The 14,561-nt window shown below is 48.8% G+C and overlaps 1 protein-coding gene across 1 annotated transcript in view; it reads left to right on the plus strand.

Annotated features, from left to right (window-relative positions):
- The first annotated feature begins 7,290 nt into the window (after nt 1–7,290).
- Nucleotides 7,291–14,561, plus strand: part of PLEKHG3 (pleckstrin homology and RhoGEF domain containing G3) — a 40,917-nt gene continuing 33,646 nt past the window's right edge. Inside the window, 1 exon segment of the mRNA XM_037503502.2 lies at nt 7,291–7,341. The gene's annotated coding sequence lies outside the window, so the exon portion shown is untranslated.

The raw sequence follows: 14,561 nt of genomic DNA on the forward strand, positions 1-14,561 counted from the left end.
AAAAAGAATGGGTCAGGGTACCTTTTACCGAGCACCACTCATGAAGCGGTTTGAGGTCTTGATGAGAGTGCCTGGCAGCCACGAATGGGCCAGGCTGCACGGGGTCGGGGAGCCTGGACTCTGCTCAATTTGAGAAGCTGAGTTATCCCATCCACGCCAAGGTCAATTCCTCAAGCTCGGCAGAGGAGATGCTAGTGAATTAGGAAACTAGATGAACCGGTCCCAACAGCTCTCACCTGGTTATAACCGACCTGTGTTTGCTGTATGGTCAGACATGAAACCAAAGGAAGGGTAAGGAGGTCTGGGCCTTGTCGGTTCCTCGGCACAGCAGCTCCATCCTCTCTGGGGAAGATGAAGCAGCCAGGGCAGGGAAGCTGGAGGCCCTTGTCTAGGAGGAAAACATCAACAACCAAAATTACAGTCGGAAGAACTGCCTCCATTTGCAAGTAACTGGGCAATTACCTCATAATTAAGCTCTCATTAATGTGTTTTCTGAGGGTTACAGTATATAGTACCTGGTATATAGTACCTGGTAGGTGCACCCCACCCTGCTTGTCACCGGGGTTTGAAGATTAAATGTTTCACATGAATCAAGGTGGAACTCTTCCATCTGATTAAATATAATAGCCTGATTTACTCCAACATCATGAGGTCTTAAAAGCCATGCCCTTTTATCTTGGGGCACTGGGAGGGATTGTAGGTTTTTGTTTTGAGTCCTGAGTTTCAGGGGAGGAAAAGGAAGTACCAGGAGAGGAAAAGACATGACAGAATTTAGACCAAAGGTGTTTTCCAAAGGTGCTCTATGAATCTTTTTTTGCATCTTATTACTTGCTTATAAAAACACAGGGATTCCTGGGGTCTGCGTCCATGCTGAGTTTGAAACTTCCCAGGTGACTCTTACGCAGACCCAGGTGTGAAAATCTCAGGTAGAAGCAGAATGTCTTCTGGGATATTAACAACTTTGATACATGAAGAACACAGACAACTCAAAACACCATTTCAGCCAATAGTTTCTAAACCCATACCCCACAATCTTTCGCTAGCATCAGGCTGGGCAACACTGGATGGTCCTGGGTTTATACTCAGCCATCTACATGTGGTGATGCAAGTAACTGGGTATCTGGCCCAGAGGCCAGAAGTCAGAGAAACAGCATGTTGGTATACTAATCTACTCCTAGATCATCAAAGGCTGATGTCTTAGTTCCTACTCTGTGCTCTCAGATGTTGTAAATGCTAACTTACATACAGTCTCCTTAACTACTGATAAAGAAGGTGAACATAAGTGATCTTCAGAAATGGTTTACACACGGCTCCCAGGTTCTTGAAAAACCACAAGTGATTGGCAAATGTTTCTGTTGTAGACACAAACTCAAACAAACAATTCATTTCCTTTAAGAGCTCCTCACATTAGTGGCTGGGAGCTTGACTATAGTGGAGGGGAGAAATCTTCCTCTCCCTTTCCCCGCACTTTCTTCCCCTTTCTGAGGTCTATATTTTTCTGACACTAAGGAAGGGAAAGGACTCACTGTCCTCTAACACTTAGGCACGGACCTTCCATTTCACTCCTTTTAGGAGATCTGGGGGCAACAAGGCAATAAATCACTGTCTTATAACTTCATTCATTGTGCTCTGGGTAAATGCAGATTTGGGGGGAGGGGGTTCCTAGTCACCAAGGATCCTGATAGGTTATGATTACAGGCAACCTGAACAGGTGGCAGTGGTGTTATGGGAAGCAGGCATCACTCAGAGAGGAGGAGGGAAGATCTTTATTTAAGCTGGTGGACTTTACACAGGCAGGCCCAGAGATCTCCATAGTCTGAGCCCAAGCAATTAGGCAATAGAATATTTATTGTCTAAAGCAAGGGGGACAGTCAGCTGGGATGCATGAATCAGGTGTGTGGCCTTGAGAGTGCTTATCAGCTGTTACTTGAAACTTTCAGTCTACAGGCTATGTCCCAACTTCAGCGAGTCAACAGATCAGCCTGACATTTTCCAATTCAGTGGTTCACATTTAAAATAACAGATATATTGGGCCTCCCCGGTGGCGCAGCGGTTGAGCGCTGGGTTGCGAAGCTTCCCGCGGCCTCTGCGGCGCCGGTTCGATGCCCGGCTGCTCCCCGGCCACCGGAGGAGGGTCCCACATGGCGCGCAGACCTCTCCTGCCGCCCGCTGCTCCCCTCAGCAGTGTACTTTGGTCCTTCTGCCTGCTCTGCTCCCCGCTCTGGCTCTGGTGAATCCTCTCACCCTCCCGCGTTTCTGACTGTACCCAGTGCATGTGTAAACAAAAACAAACAAACAAACAAAAAAAAAAAAAAAAAAAAAAAACCATGAAAAAAAAAATAAAATAACAGATATATTGAGATATATTTCACAAACCACACAACTCACTCATTTAAAGCATGTAATTCAATGGTTTTTAGTATATTCTTATGCAACCACGACAATATTCTAAAACATTTGATCACTACTTAAAGAAATCACGAATCTATTAGCAGTCATACCCCATTTCCTTTGACTACCCCCTACCCCACCTCAGTTCTAAGGCAAACACTAATCTGCTTTCTGTCTGTATAGACTTGCCTATTCTGGACAGCTACTATAAATGGAATTATACATATATAATCCTTTGTGGCTGAACACAACATAATCTTTTCAAAGTTCCTCCAAGTCATAGCATGAATCATACTTCATTCCTTTTTATGACTGAATAACATTCCACTATACAGACATACATTTTCACCAGCAATGTGATAGTTCTAATGTCTCTACTTTGTCAACATTATTGTGTTTTAGATTTTTTCTATCCTTATTGGTATGAAGTGATATTTCATTGTTTTTTTGATTTGCATTTTCATGATGGCTGATGATGTTGGGCATCTTTTCACGAGCTTGCTGGCCACTTGAATACCCTCTTTAGAGAACAATCTCAGGGTTCAGACCCTTTGCCCAATTTTAAATTGGGTTATTTGCCTTATTGAGTTGTAAGAGTTATTTATGTATTTTTTGGTAAAGATTTATTTATTTAGGCATACAAGAGCTGGGGTACAGGCCAGAGGTACGGGGGGTGAAAGGATTCACCAGAGACAGAGCAGGGAACACAACAGGCAGATTGACAGAAATACACTGCTGAGGGGAGCAGTGGGCCAGACAGGAGAGGTCTGCTGCACCATGTGGGTAGCTCCCTGGCTGGGGATCAAACTCGTGCTACAGTGGCTGCGGACAGCTTCATAGGTTGTGTCTTAACCCCGTGGGCCATCAGGGAGGCCCCTTTTATGTATTTTACATAAAGTCCTTTATGTACTTTATCACATATGATTTCCAAAAATGTTCTCCCTTCTGTGATTTTCATTTTCTTGAAGAGTATCTTTTCACTTTCTTGACATCCTTTGAGGCATAAAAGTCTTTAATCTTAATGATGTCCAATTTTTCTCTTTTGTTGCTTGTGGCTCACACTTGGAGAAAATGGCTAAAATGCAACTTGAAACTCTGGAAACTGAGACCTCAAGCTTGGCAAGGATTTTTGGGTTCACTTTTGAGGGGGATTTCTCCATGTTTGGGATTTCATTCCCCAGTTGGCCATCCCTGGTTCCACTGAGCTGGAAGCACTGAGCCCCAGGGCACCTTCACAAGGTCTACAGTCCCCTCCCTCTCTAGAGCAGCTGAAATGACAGTTTGGAAATGTCCTTTATTATGAAAACTCAATGGCCTTTGTCTCAGGGATTTGAAATTTCGATGCAAATGTTGGCAGCAAAGAGTTAGGATGGAGGAAGGGAAGGAGAGAAGAAACCCAGCCACTAGTTGCCCTATGAGTCATCTCAACTGTTGTTTTGGTTTTCTCACCCATAAAAATGGGGAGAATACTTCCATCTTCCATCTTCCCATTTCAGTGGGGGCACTGTGAAGGTGAATTAATCTGTATTTGTTAGAACACTTTGAGATCTTGGATTAAAGGCATTACTGAGGTGCAAACTATTATTATAATAATAAATGATTTAATAGCAGGGAGGATGAGGCCGCTAAGGCAAGAATCCACAGGGGTAGGGATAAGAGAGACTCTCAGCTGTGCAGGGCCTGTGCCCACACACAGGTTTTGATTCTTAGAGATCTGTGATCTCTCACAAACTGGGTTATTTCATCTGAATTTAGGATGGCTTTATTGAGAGCTTCCAACATGGCTTCTCCATAACATTACTTTTTAGGAAATAAGCTATGTACATTAAAACAAAGAGAAACAATGCAAGACATTATAATCAAGTGCTGAACTGAATTAGTGTCCAAAAAACCCCCCAAAAGCACACAGGAGAATAGTGAAGAACAGTGTTTCCCTGTTAGGAATCCCAGGTCTAGCAGCTGTGTGTGACTGCCTGGGTTTATTCTCCTGTGACTGCAACTGTTTGTGTAGGGTCTTAGAATAATGGTTAGCACATAGTAAGCACTGAAATGTTGGCCTAGTCTCTTGTCAGCCCTGATTTTGCTGGTTATGTAATCTAGGCCATGTTGCTAGATCCCTCCCAACTTGGTCATGCTATCTGTAAATTGGTGATAAGGGTACTCACCAGCTTACACAGCTGCTCTGCGGGGCTGGAGGGAGACAATGTAAATGGCACAGAACAGGGCCCCATAGGTGAACATTCCCTAAATGTGAATGTCATTAACACTATTATTGTCATTAACACTATTACTGTCCTGGCTGAAGCATGAGTGGTGAGCTCACTCACTAATATTGTAACAGGGTGGTCCCCAGGAAAGGGGGAAGTTCCAGGTTCCCTGCCCCACCCAAGAGAGGGTGGAGCTGAGCAGGGAGAGAAGAAGCTGCAGAAGAGACTGAGGAAGGAAGGAAGCAGGATGGAGCCAGAAGGAGACCTGGAGGAGGCACATGGAGTCTAGAGACATTTGAAGAAACTGTGCTTGTCTCTTGGTTGTGGACTGGGGTGAGACCCATGGGGCGGTGACAATGGCAGCTTTTATCTTGATGTTGATTTTGCTCTTTTCCTTCCAGGCTTGTCTGGTTGTTTTTGACCCTTTTTTGTGGGTCCCCACTGGAAGGTGCTTTAGACTTGTGGCAGGCTTTGGGGCCTTTTTCTGGGCCAATCCCATTTGGATGGAGTTTTACCCACGAGGGGACGGGTAACTTTGGGGCTTGATTTAAAAACTAGATTTTTTGCCTTTCCTATATTGTTTCCTAGTTTTATTAAAGTTCCTTCCCATTAAAGTCTCATATGTTTTGTGTTGATGCGGTGGATGGCAGAACCCATTTAGAATAGGCAGGTTTGCCGGGTTTGGGCTGCCCCTCTCCCTGTCCTATAACAGATTTGGTGTCCAACGTGATTTAGGACTTGCGGGGTTTGGGCTGCCCCTCTCCCGGTCCTATAACAATAGCTTAGGTAAGTCCAGGGACTTCTTTGGAAATTGAAATTTGAGGTGCGACAGAAGGAATGGATAGATCAAAGAAAGGGAAGGCCTGAGAATAGCCTGCCCTCTGCAAGCAGGGAGGGGCTGGCACTACGCACTTTTTCCTCCAGTTGGGAGCCCGGCCGGCGGGCTCTATCTGGTAAAGCCGCAGCAGCTCTTTACCTCCAAGCCCCCCCTTCTGCAATCTCGGCTTCCACCTTACCAGCAGCTGGGCGAGCCGCAAGGTCGCAGCAACGCCCCCCCGCCCCCCAGGAATGTGGGTCCCGCTTCCTGGGCCGACCAGGCCGGGCGCCTTCCTCTTCCCGCGCAGTCAGGAGCCGAGAACCTCGCCGTCTTCACCCCATCCTTGCCAGGATCCAGTTTCAAAGTCACCTGTAAGCCATTTCCTCCAGCCCCGGCTCCTCCCCTCCCCTCCCAGAAAAGCACCTGGAGCTTGTATTTGCCTGGAGCACCTTTTTTTTTTTTTTTTATTTCTTTCTTCGTTTGTTTTGTTTTTGAGGTGAACTCTATAAACCGTTTACTATACACACTTGTCTACACCCGGATATCAAATATACCCAGTGGTTCTGATCTCGGTGTCCCTTCTCCTAAGGTAGAAAACCTAAATAAGGGACCAGGAAAAAGACTAATTATAATAAAGTAAAAATCAAAATCAACAAGCAACTATAAACCAGAGACACACTAAGGGGGGGTAGGAGGGATTAGGGTCAAGATAAGGGGGGTGGAAATTGTATGGGGACTACAACCAAGATGAAAATGCATACATTGTGCAAAAAATGAAAAATGATGCACAACATATATAAAATAAAAAACAAAAAAATGGTAAGAAAAGTTAAAAAAAATAAAGGGGAATGCGCATTTAAAAAAAAAAAACAAAACAAAACAAAAAAAAAAGAAGTGGTGATAAGGTGTAATCGGTGAGACCTCTTTAGGAGTCCCACCCGGATTTCTCTCTGTTTTGCGCAGGGACAGTATCCTTAGCCCCAGGGCCTTTACTGATGAATTAGTACAGTTTTAAAATTTACGCTCTGGCTCAAAATCCAGCCTGCCGGTGCCCAGTGTCCCTGCCCCCACTTTCCGGGCGTGCACCTTTCCATGCCGTGTGCTCACATGCAAACAGGAGCCAGGTTGTCGGCACCTACAGAAATGGGGTCCTCTATTATGACACAGATTTTGGCACCTTGCTTTCCCCCCTAACAGCATCTTGGTGAAGCTGCCTCAAGCAACAGACTTCTTCTCTGAGCTTGGGTTTACTTGAGGACAGGCTCGCCTGGCCCGATTTCGGGGAGACATTCAAGACGTGCCCTTCTGACTCCGAAAAGCCAGGTGCCCTGCTCTCAAATCCGAGCCCCACGAACGTCTGAGTCTGGGTCGGCGGGAGCCCCTCGGTTGATGTCAGGTGAGGAAGCCCCCACCACGTGCTTGTTTGTGTCTTAGGGCGCCCGGGCTGCCGCGAGGCTGCGCGGGGACCCCTGCGCCCCGGCCGCGCGCGCCCCCCGAGAGCGTTAATCATTAGCCCCGCGCCCGCGCGCAGCCTTTACCCTCGGCTCCAGCTCGCAGCGCCCCGAAGTTTCTGGCGGCCCCCGCGGAGCCGCCACTCGCCGGATTCCTGCCGCGGGCCCGAGTCTCCACCCACTGGAAAAATTCCTGCCTCGCCCCTCCCTCTGCCCGGCCTCCCGCCGCTGCTCCCGCTCGGCGCGGCCCCGACTTCCTGCCCGGCGCTGGGAAGCCGGGCGCTGGCTGGGGTCCCCGGGTCCCCGGGGCCGCGCGCGCAGCTGGCCGCGTCCTCGGGCGCTGGCGGGGGGCGGGAGCAGCCGGCGGGCTCGGTCCCTTCCGAGAGCGACTTTCAAACTTGCGCCCGCGCCGCGGCGGCACCTGGGCAGCCTCGCGCGCCGTGCCTGGCCGCCCGGGCGGCGTGGCAACTGCTGGGTGAGTGCCCCTCGCTTCTGCCCGCGCCCTCCCTCGTGCAGCCCGCCAAGGGGCCGTGCCCGGAGCCGCTCCGAGGCTCGCGTCCCCCCGGGGCACCGCCCCAGCCCCGGGCCGGGCGAGCACCAGGGCGAGCGCCCCGGGTGTTGGAGGAAGGCCCGGGGCTGCGGTCGCTGCTCGCTGGGCGACCCTCCCCGCCGAGAGCTGCAGCGCGGGAGGGTTGTGCAAGGAGACCTTGTTTTGTCCTTTAGCTCCCACCCTGGGAACAAAAGGAGCGAAGGGGCCGGGTGGCTCCAAAGACGGAGTTTGAAACTCGAGGCTGCGCCCACCCGCGCCCCTGCGCGCTCGGGCACCCGCGGGCTGGTCGTTGTCTCCCGCGGTGGGCTGGGGCGGGGTGGCCTCGCCTGGGGCAGGACCCGAGCCGCTGGTGCTGCGAGCTCCAGAGGCGCCAGCAGCCGTTCCGGGTAGCTGCCACACGGTGCTGGCTCTTGGAAGTCTCCGCTCGAGTTCTGGAGGGAATAGTGTGGGTGCCAGGAATGGGGAGTTGGGGAACTGCCACAGTCTATCTTGACCATGTCCGCTCCTGAAATCGATTTGGTTAATTTTCTCATCCTGAGCCAGGATAGGACACGCAAACTTAAAATTTCAGGACGCTTTTAGGTAGCTACTTTTATTTTTCGGGGTGGCTTTTGAAAACAAAAGGAAGAACTGAGTAGGAAATGCAATAGTGGGAGGCTGCGGAGGTGTGGCCTGAAAGGGGGGGCGGTGTTAGGGACGGCTGTTGGACGTTTAGCCTTGAGGAGGTCGCTAGCTGGGGTTGTTGGCAGCTGAAGAGACCCCTCAGGAAACAACCCAGACTTACATTCCCCTACCCGGATCCCTGGACTGGGCTTCCCAGAGCCTTCCCAGCCATGCCCCTGCATGTAACCAAGCACACCAGCCTTGCCCAAGAAATAATAAGCAGGGAGAGTAATGACAGCCCAAGAGGACTCTTCTGAGCACATAGCCTGCTTCACCTTCTGGAAGGACAATGCCTTTTCAGCCCCTCCTTTGGCAGACTGGAAGTGAATCCCAAGTGAGTTCACCCCACTGTACCCCGCAGGAAAGTTAGGGAGTAAGAATCAAAAGAAAAGGAAGCATGCCCCTGCATTTAGTTATACAGCCCTTCCTTGTGATCCTGGGTCTCCCTCATCTCCTACACGTGCTGTTCATATTCCCACCAGCTGCCGCCCTCTCCCACTTCCTTTCCGGAAGTTTGGGCAACCCCGTGGCTCCTTAGGTATCTTGCCCTGGGGATGGATCAAGGAGGCAGGATGGGTGAATCAAGTCTTAGCAGCAGAGGGAGTGGTTTAAGAGCTGCTCTGGGAGCTTTTCTACTGCCTCTTAACAGAAGCGACCTGGCAGGCAGAGTAGAAAGATCACTGGTTTGGGAGTCCAGCAGCACAGGTTTTGGCCTTGAGTTTGTCCTGGCTCATCTGTGCCTCATCAAAGATGGATGAGTCGCTTGGGCTGGAAGGCACTTGGGATTAGTCTACTCCATTTACACCTGAAGGCAGCAGGGCCTAGAGCTCTAATGTGATTTGAGCCTGGTCTCTACTTGCCAGATAGGGACCAGAACTCTGATTTCCTCACTGTCTAGTCATGTATCTGATCATGCTTTTCTCGGCATGATCTGGGCAAGTTACATATCTTTTCTGGCTCAGATTCCATATAAGTGCAGTGGGGTACTTGCCTGCCCTTCCTGACATAGGCTGTGGTAAGGATCAAATGAAGACACATAGGTAGAAAGTTCTCTATAAATTCCTGCATAAAATTAAGGGCTTACCATGACTAAGAGGGATCCCAAGAGCTTTACAATTTATTGGGTCTGTCCCATGTATGCAACAAGGAGGTGGTAGATATCAGGAGCCATTGGTAGAAGTTTACACTCCTGTAATATCTTAGCTCCAGAGTAAACATTTGCCTTACCAAATCCGCAGCTATCCCAGGGTCACTGTGTTTACATGGGAGGAGGCCAAAGGCCACGGCCTGAGGGATGACTAGGGCTAGAGGAGAGAGGGGACTGTGTTTCAGTTGTATGGCCTGTTTTTTCACATGCATAACCCTTTACTACCGCTCCCCCCCCCACCCCAAGTCTGTGAAGGTTCTGGCTCCAAGCCTGGGGTTGTCACAAGCCCAGCCTGGGCACTGACTGACCTTGGAGGGTTAATTGTGAAGCCATCTAGCCATTCTCTGTTGTGTTGGGGGCTGAGGGGACTCAGCATTGGGAGAGTGTTGGCCTTTGCAGCTGCACTGTGAGCTGTCTTCAGTGCCTCATCTGCCCTCCATCCCCCACTGCAGGCTGTCCCTCTGGCTCAGGCTGCTGTTCTGTCCTGCCTCTCTGGCCAGCTGCATGTCCATAGTTCTTTGTTCCAGGGCTGCAAGCCCACACTCCCCAGCAGAAGCCCTCTGGCTGAGACCCTGGTAGCTGCAAATCACTACTGCCAGCAGGAAGATTTTACTGGACTGCATGGAGAAACTGGCAGACCCTCATCTCCTCATTTGGGGCTCCCAACTTGTCCCTGGCCAGATTCTCCATCTTTTCCCATCTCCCCTTTCTTCACTGAATGACAGATCATCCTCTCTTTCTTCCTAGACTCATGCCTCTTTGTTTCATTTTAAAGCATTTATTCAGTCCACAGTTATTTGTCTGGCCCTTACAACATATGAATGCTAAATGCAGGGGGCACAAGAATCAACTTTCATTATACAACAAACGATATACAAACATTTACAACAATATACTATACCACTATACCACTGACAGTAAACGAGACAGATAATTGAAATAGAAGGTGCATTAATGATGAACAGAAAACTGTGACGCAGGAAAAGACAGGAATTGTCATGGAAGGGGTGAGATGGCTGGGCTCAGGAAGCTTCCCCGAGGAAGGGATGTTTGAGGTCATGCCTGTAGAAGGTATTTCCCTTCATCTCTGATTTTCCTCTCTTGAAACCCAGTTCAGACAACGCCCTGTGGCTCTGAAGTAGCAGGGACTGGGATCAGATGCACCTGTGGAGGCTTTGCGGCTGGGTTTCTCACCTGTAAAATGGAGTTAGTCATCCTGCCTACCATTACAATAGCGTGAGAATAAACTAGGAGATAACATGTATTAAGTCTTAGCAAAGCCTGTAGAGGTGTTCAGTAGATGGCAGACTCTTGCTACTCTTCTAACCAGATTCTGCAGGGGTAGCCCAAAAAATTTAATGCCATTGCAAAGGACTCTAATGAAAAGTTTTCCATTTCAAGTGTTAGTAGGAGTGGGGAATTAGAGTGAGGTGAAAATAGAAACCCTAGTAGTGCAGACTTTCTGCTTGGTGAGAGTTTTCTCCCTTACCCTAGAGGATGGGGGACTACAGGTGTGTGCAGTTTCCCCCAGTGATGGGGGAGCAGGGGGTCAAGCCTTGAGCTTCGCTTGCCCTGGAACAACTCCTGCTCTCAACCAGCCCTGGTGAATCACAGTGTGTCTCTGGCCTCTCCATTCTGCCTTTTAGTGGGAAGGCTATCTGCCCCTCCCCCCAATGTCAAGTAGATAAGCTGTGTTCAGAGGGGAACAGAAAGGGGTGAGAACATAAGAGAGGAGGCAGGGGCTGCTGGGCAGATGTAGGTGGAGCAGCTCTGGGAGAACCTGTGGAGGAGACAAGAACATTCTGATGGAGACTCTGAGGCAGCCCCAGAAAAAAATCCAAAAGGACTCCACAAGGACCAGAGGTTTGGAGTAACCGAATCTGTACAGACACCATTAGAGTTAAAAGTCTGGCCGCACCCAGCTGCTCAGCTCTGCCCTGCTTCCACCCAGCTAATCTGAGGAGTCTCTTCCCCTCTGCTAGAACTGCAGCCCTCAAAGGGAGGGGCCTGATCTTAAAGCCTGCTGTCAAAGCTGTGGTGAGCTGTTTCCTGGGGGCCCTGCCCAGACACCGGAAGCAGGGCTGGGCTGTGGAGGAGGAAGGGAGGCCCAGGGGAAGTGGTCATCTGCCTGACCACTCCCATGAGGGCCCCCGCTGCACAGCAGAATATCCAGGCAAGCCCTGTGGTGAACTTTACAGACCTGCTAGTTGGTGCCTGGAGATTGGTTAAAGCTACATATAATCTGGCCTCAGAGGAAGTTGCAGAGGGCCCTGGGCAGCCTAGGGCATTTGGGTGATGTTGGGTGACCTCAAGTCAGAGGAGAAAGATAATTGGGCAGAGCTGACCAACCTGTGATCAGAAGGAGACGTATCTAGAGACGCTGGTAGTCCCTCTGGGTGTTAGCTGTCTGGCCTTGTTAAATGGGTCTCTTCTGCTTGTTTTGATTAGAAGCTCTATGAAGGCAGTGCTTCATAACTGCTTGACTCAGCTTTGTTCCCACAAAGCATGGAGAAGAGTACTAAAGGGTGTGGTGAGCTTGTGCTGGGGTCCCATCCTGAGAGTAATCTAGGCTTGGTGGTCTTATCTCCAGCTTTTGTCACATGGGGTTTGGGGAAGGAGCTCATTGTGGGGATCAAACCCTGCCCTGGCTGGGCTGTTGACATCTGGGAATATCAGCAAAGGAAGAGTGGACCTTTGTGCAGGTCCCTTGCTGGCCTTTGAAGAGGGAATCCTGATTTAAGTTCAAGGAGTGAGTTTGCAAGTATTCTTAAACTATGTTCCATGCTGAGGAGACTCTGGGCTGAACACAGGACCTGAACAAGGTTCCAGTGGGTGCAGTGGTTCATGTGCAAGCTATCTTTGGGTAAACACAGTTTGAGGATCCTAGACTGTTGCTCTGATTGTGGTTGAAGGCTGGTGGAGAGTGGAAGGAAGGGATACAAGAGGAGTGGAGTCTATTTTACTGTGCTAACTGGGTCACAAGAGGAGAGAGAGGGTCTACGGGTACTGAAAGCTCCTTAACAACTCATATACCCTTTACCCTCTCAGGCTGCAAAACTATGTGTGTTTATACATGAGAGGTTCTTGAGCGGTAGATAGAAAGGGGACCAGTGTCTGTGCAGCTTCTACCCTGTACAATGCTACTTTATCAGTGCCGGCTATAAGGTAGGATTCCAGTAAATATTTGTTGATTATGTAAAACCCAACCGTGTTGTGAAACCTTAGGAATTAAATACATTTGAACTCTTCATAAATGTTTATTCCTTTCTGAAAGTGTCCAGGGCATAAAATTCTAGAGTTTAACCTGTGGTCAGCTGACCTAGCAGAGGCACCTGGTCCCAGCATCATCAGGAGCAAATCTTCCAAGCCTGCTGCACAGTTTGCTTCCATGCAAGTTGGACCCAAAGTGGACAATAGGGTGATCGAAAGTCTTGTATAGAGCCCATCCCAGCCCATCTTTCCTATCCCATTAAGAACTTGCCACCCAGCAGCCTGGCTTATTTGTGTATAGCCAACAAGTCTTCAAATCAGCCATGACTGAAATTCCTACATTTTCTTCATGCCAACTGCTTCATACCCTGTTTAAATTTTAAACACAGCTATGTCATTTTATTTCCAAGCCCACAACTGATAAGAAACAGTGAAGAGGGTAAAGAGACTAGCATAGCGAGGAAGAATGTATTGCTGAGAGCTGACAGACAGACGGAGTTTAAAGCACTGTGAAAAGTCAGTACTAGTGTGAGAGCTGGGGTCATTTGTTCAGGGGGGATGACTTAGCACACCTGGGCCCTTGGGGGATCATCATTTTCATAATTGGTGCTTTACTGGTAATTGTGACCCTGAGTCATCATCAAAAGGTTAAATTATGTTCCCTTGAGACTGTTTAGGAAGCCAGGGAAGGAAGTGTGTAACATATTTTTAAGGTTCCCAATCAGATTGGCTAAAATTGTAAAACATGTTGATACTCAGGTAATAATATCACTGATCCTCTCAAAAAGGCAAAATAAGTGGTGTTACCCACAACCACAGATGAAGCTGAGTCTCCAAAGATTTGTCAGGGATGAGTTGTTGACCTTTTTTTTTTTTCTTTTTTCTTTTTTTTTATTTATGCAAGCACTGGGCACAGTCAGAAGCGTGGGAGGGTGAGAGAACTCACCAGAGCCAGAGCGGGGAACAGAATAGGCAGACTGACTAAATACACTGCTGAGGGGGCGCGGCAGGAGAGGTCTGTCGCGCAATGTGGGACCCTTGCCAGAGGCTGGGGATTGAACCAGAGCTCAACCGCTGCGCCACCAGGGGAGCCCCAGTTGTTGACCTTTTGAATGACTCTGAGTTTATGCTCTTCACTCTACCCAAGAATGTTCCTGAAGCAAATTGTATTCTCTTGAAAATAAGACTTTTTGTACATCTCTCAGCAGGAGTGCAGCTAGTTAAGGTATTACTGTATTATAGTAGAGCCAGGATGGGTCCAAACTTAATTCAGCTCCACCCAAGGAGGTTGCCAGTTATCCCAAAGGGCACTTGTCTTGGTGGAAACAAGAATGTTTTCCATACATTTCCATTGCAAACTCCTGACCTGGGTGCCACCCAGCACTTTCTGAGGCCAGAAAATGGCAGGGAGGAGATGGATTTCCAGGCCTCTTTCCATCAGGAGCTTTGTTCTTTTGTTTTGGCTCTGGATGCTGCTGAAAATGCTGTGCTGTGCAGTCTTGGTCCTGGTTGTTCCAGTTGATTTCCAGGGTGACTGGGCCACCTCTACCTAGGAATCCTTTCCTCCATGTTCCCACCATCCAGATCTGGCAAATGGTAACTTTATCATATTTACTTATCTCATGTCATACAGAGCTGGAATGTTTCAGATGCAATGGAAGCCTCCTTGTTTTTCTCTCTGACACCTGCTCCACTTTTCCTCCCAAGAAGTGCGAATACTCTGAATGTGGTGTTTATCATTTCTGTGCATAATTTTAGGCATTTTACTGTACTCTATAAGTAACTTGTAGTATCAACATATATAGTACTGAGTTGAATGTTCTTGAAGTTGCATATTTTAATCCAACATTGCTGTCTATTTTTGTCCATGTTAATAGACTTTAATGTTTTAAATTAAACATGGTATTTTTTTTTAAAAAAATATTTATTTATACAAGCACTGGGTACAGTCAGAAGTGCGGGAGGGTGAGAGAATTCACCAGAGCCAGAGCGGAGAGCAGAACAGGCAGACTGAGGATACACTGCTGAGGGGAGCAGCGGGCGGCAGGAGAGGTCTGTGCGCCACGTGAGACCCTCGCCTGGTGGCTGGGGATTGAACCGGTGCTGCAGAGGCTGCGGGGCAGCT

Source organism: Talpa occidentalis, unplaced genomic scaffold, assembly GCF_014898055.3.
Source record: "Talpa occidentalis isolate TD23 unplaced genomic scaffold, MPIMG_talOcc4v2.1 talOcc4.11, whole genome shotgun sequence".
Lineage (NCBI taxonomy): Eukaryota > Metazoa > Chordata > Mammalia > Eulipotyphla > Talpidae > Talpa > Talpa occidentalis.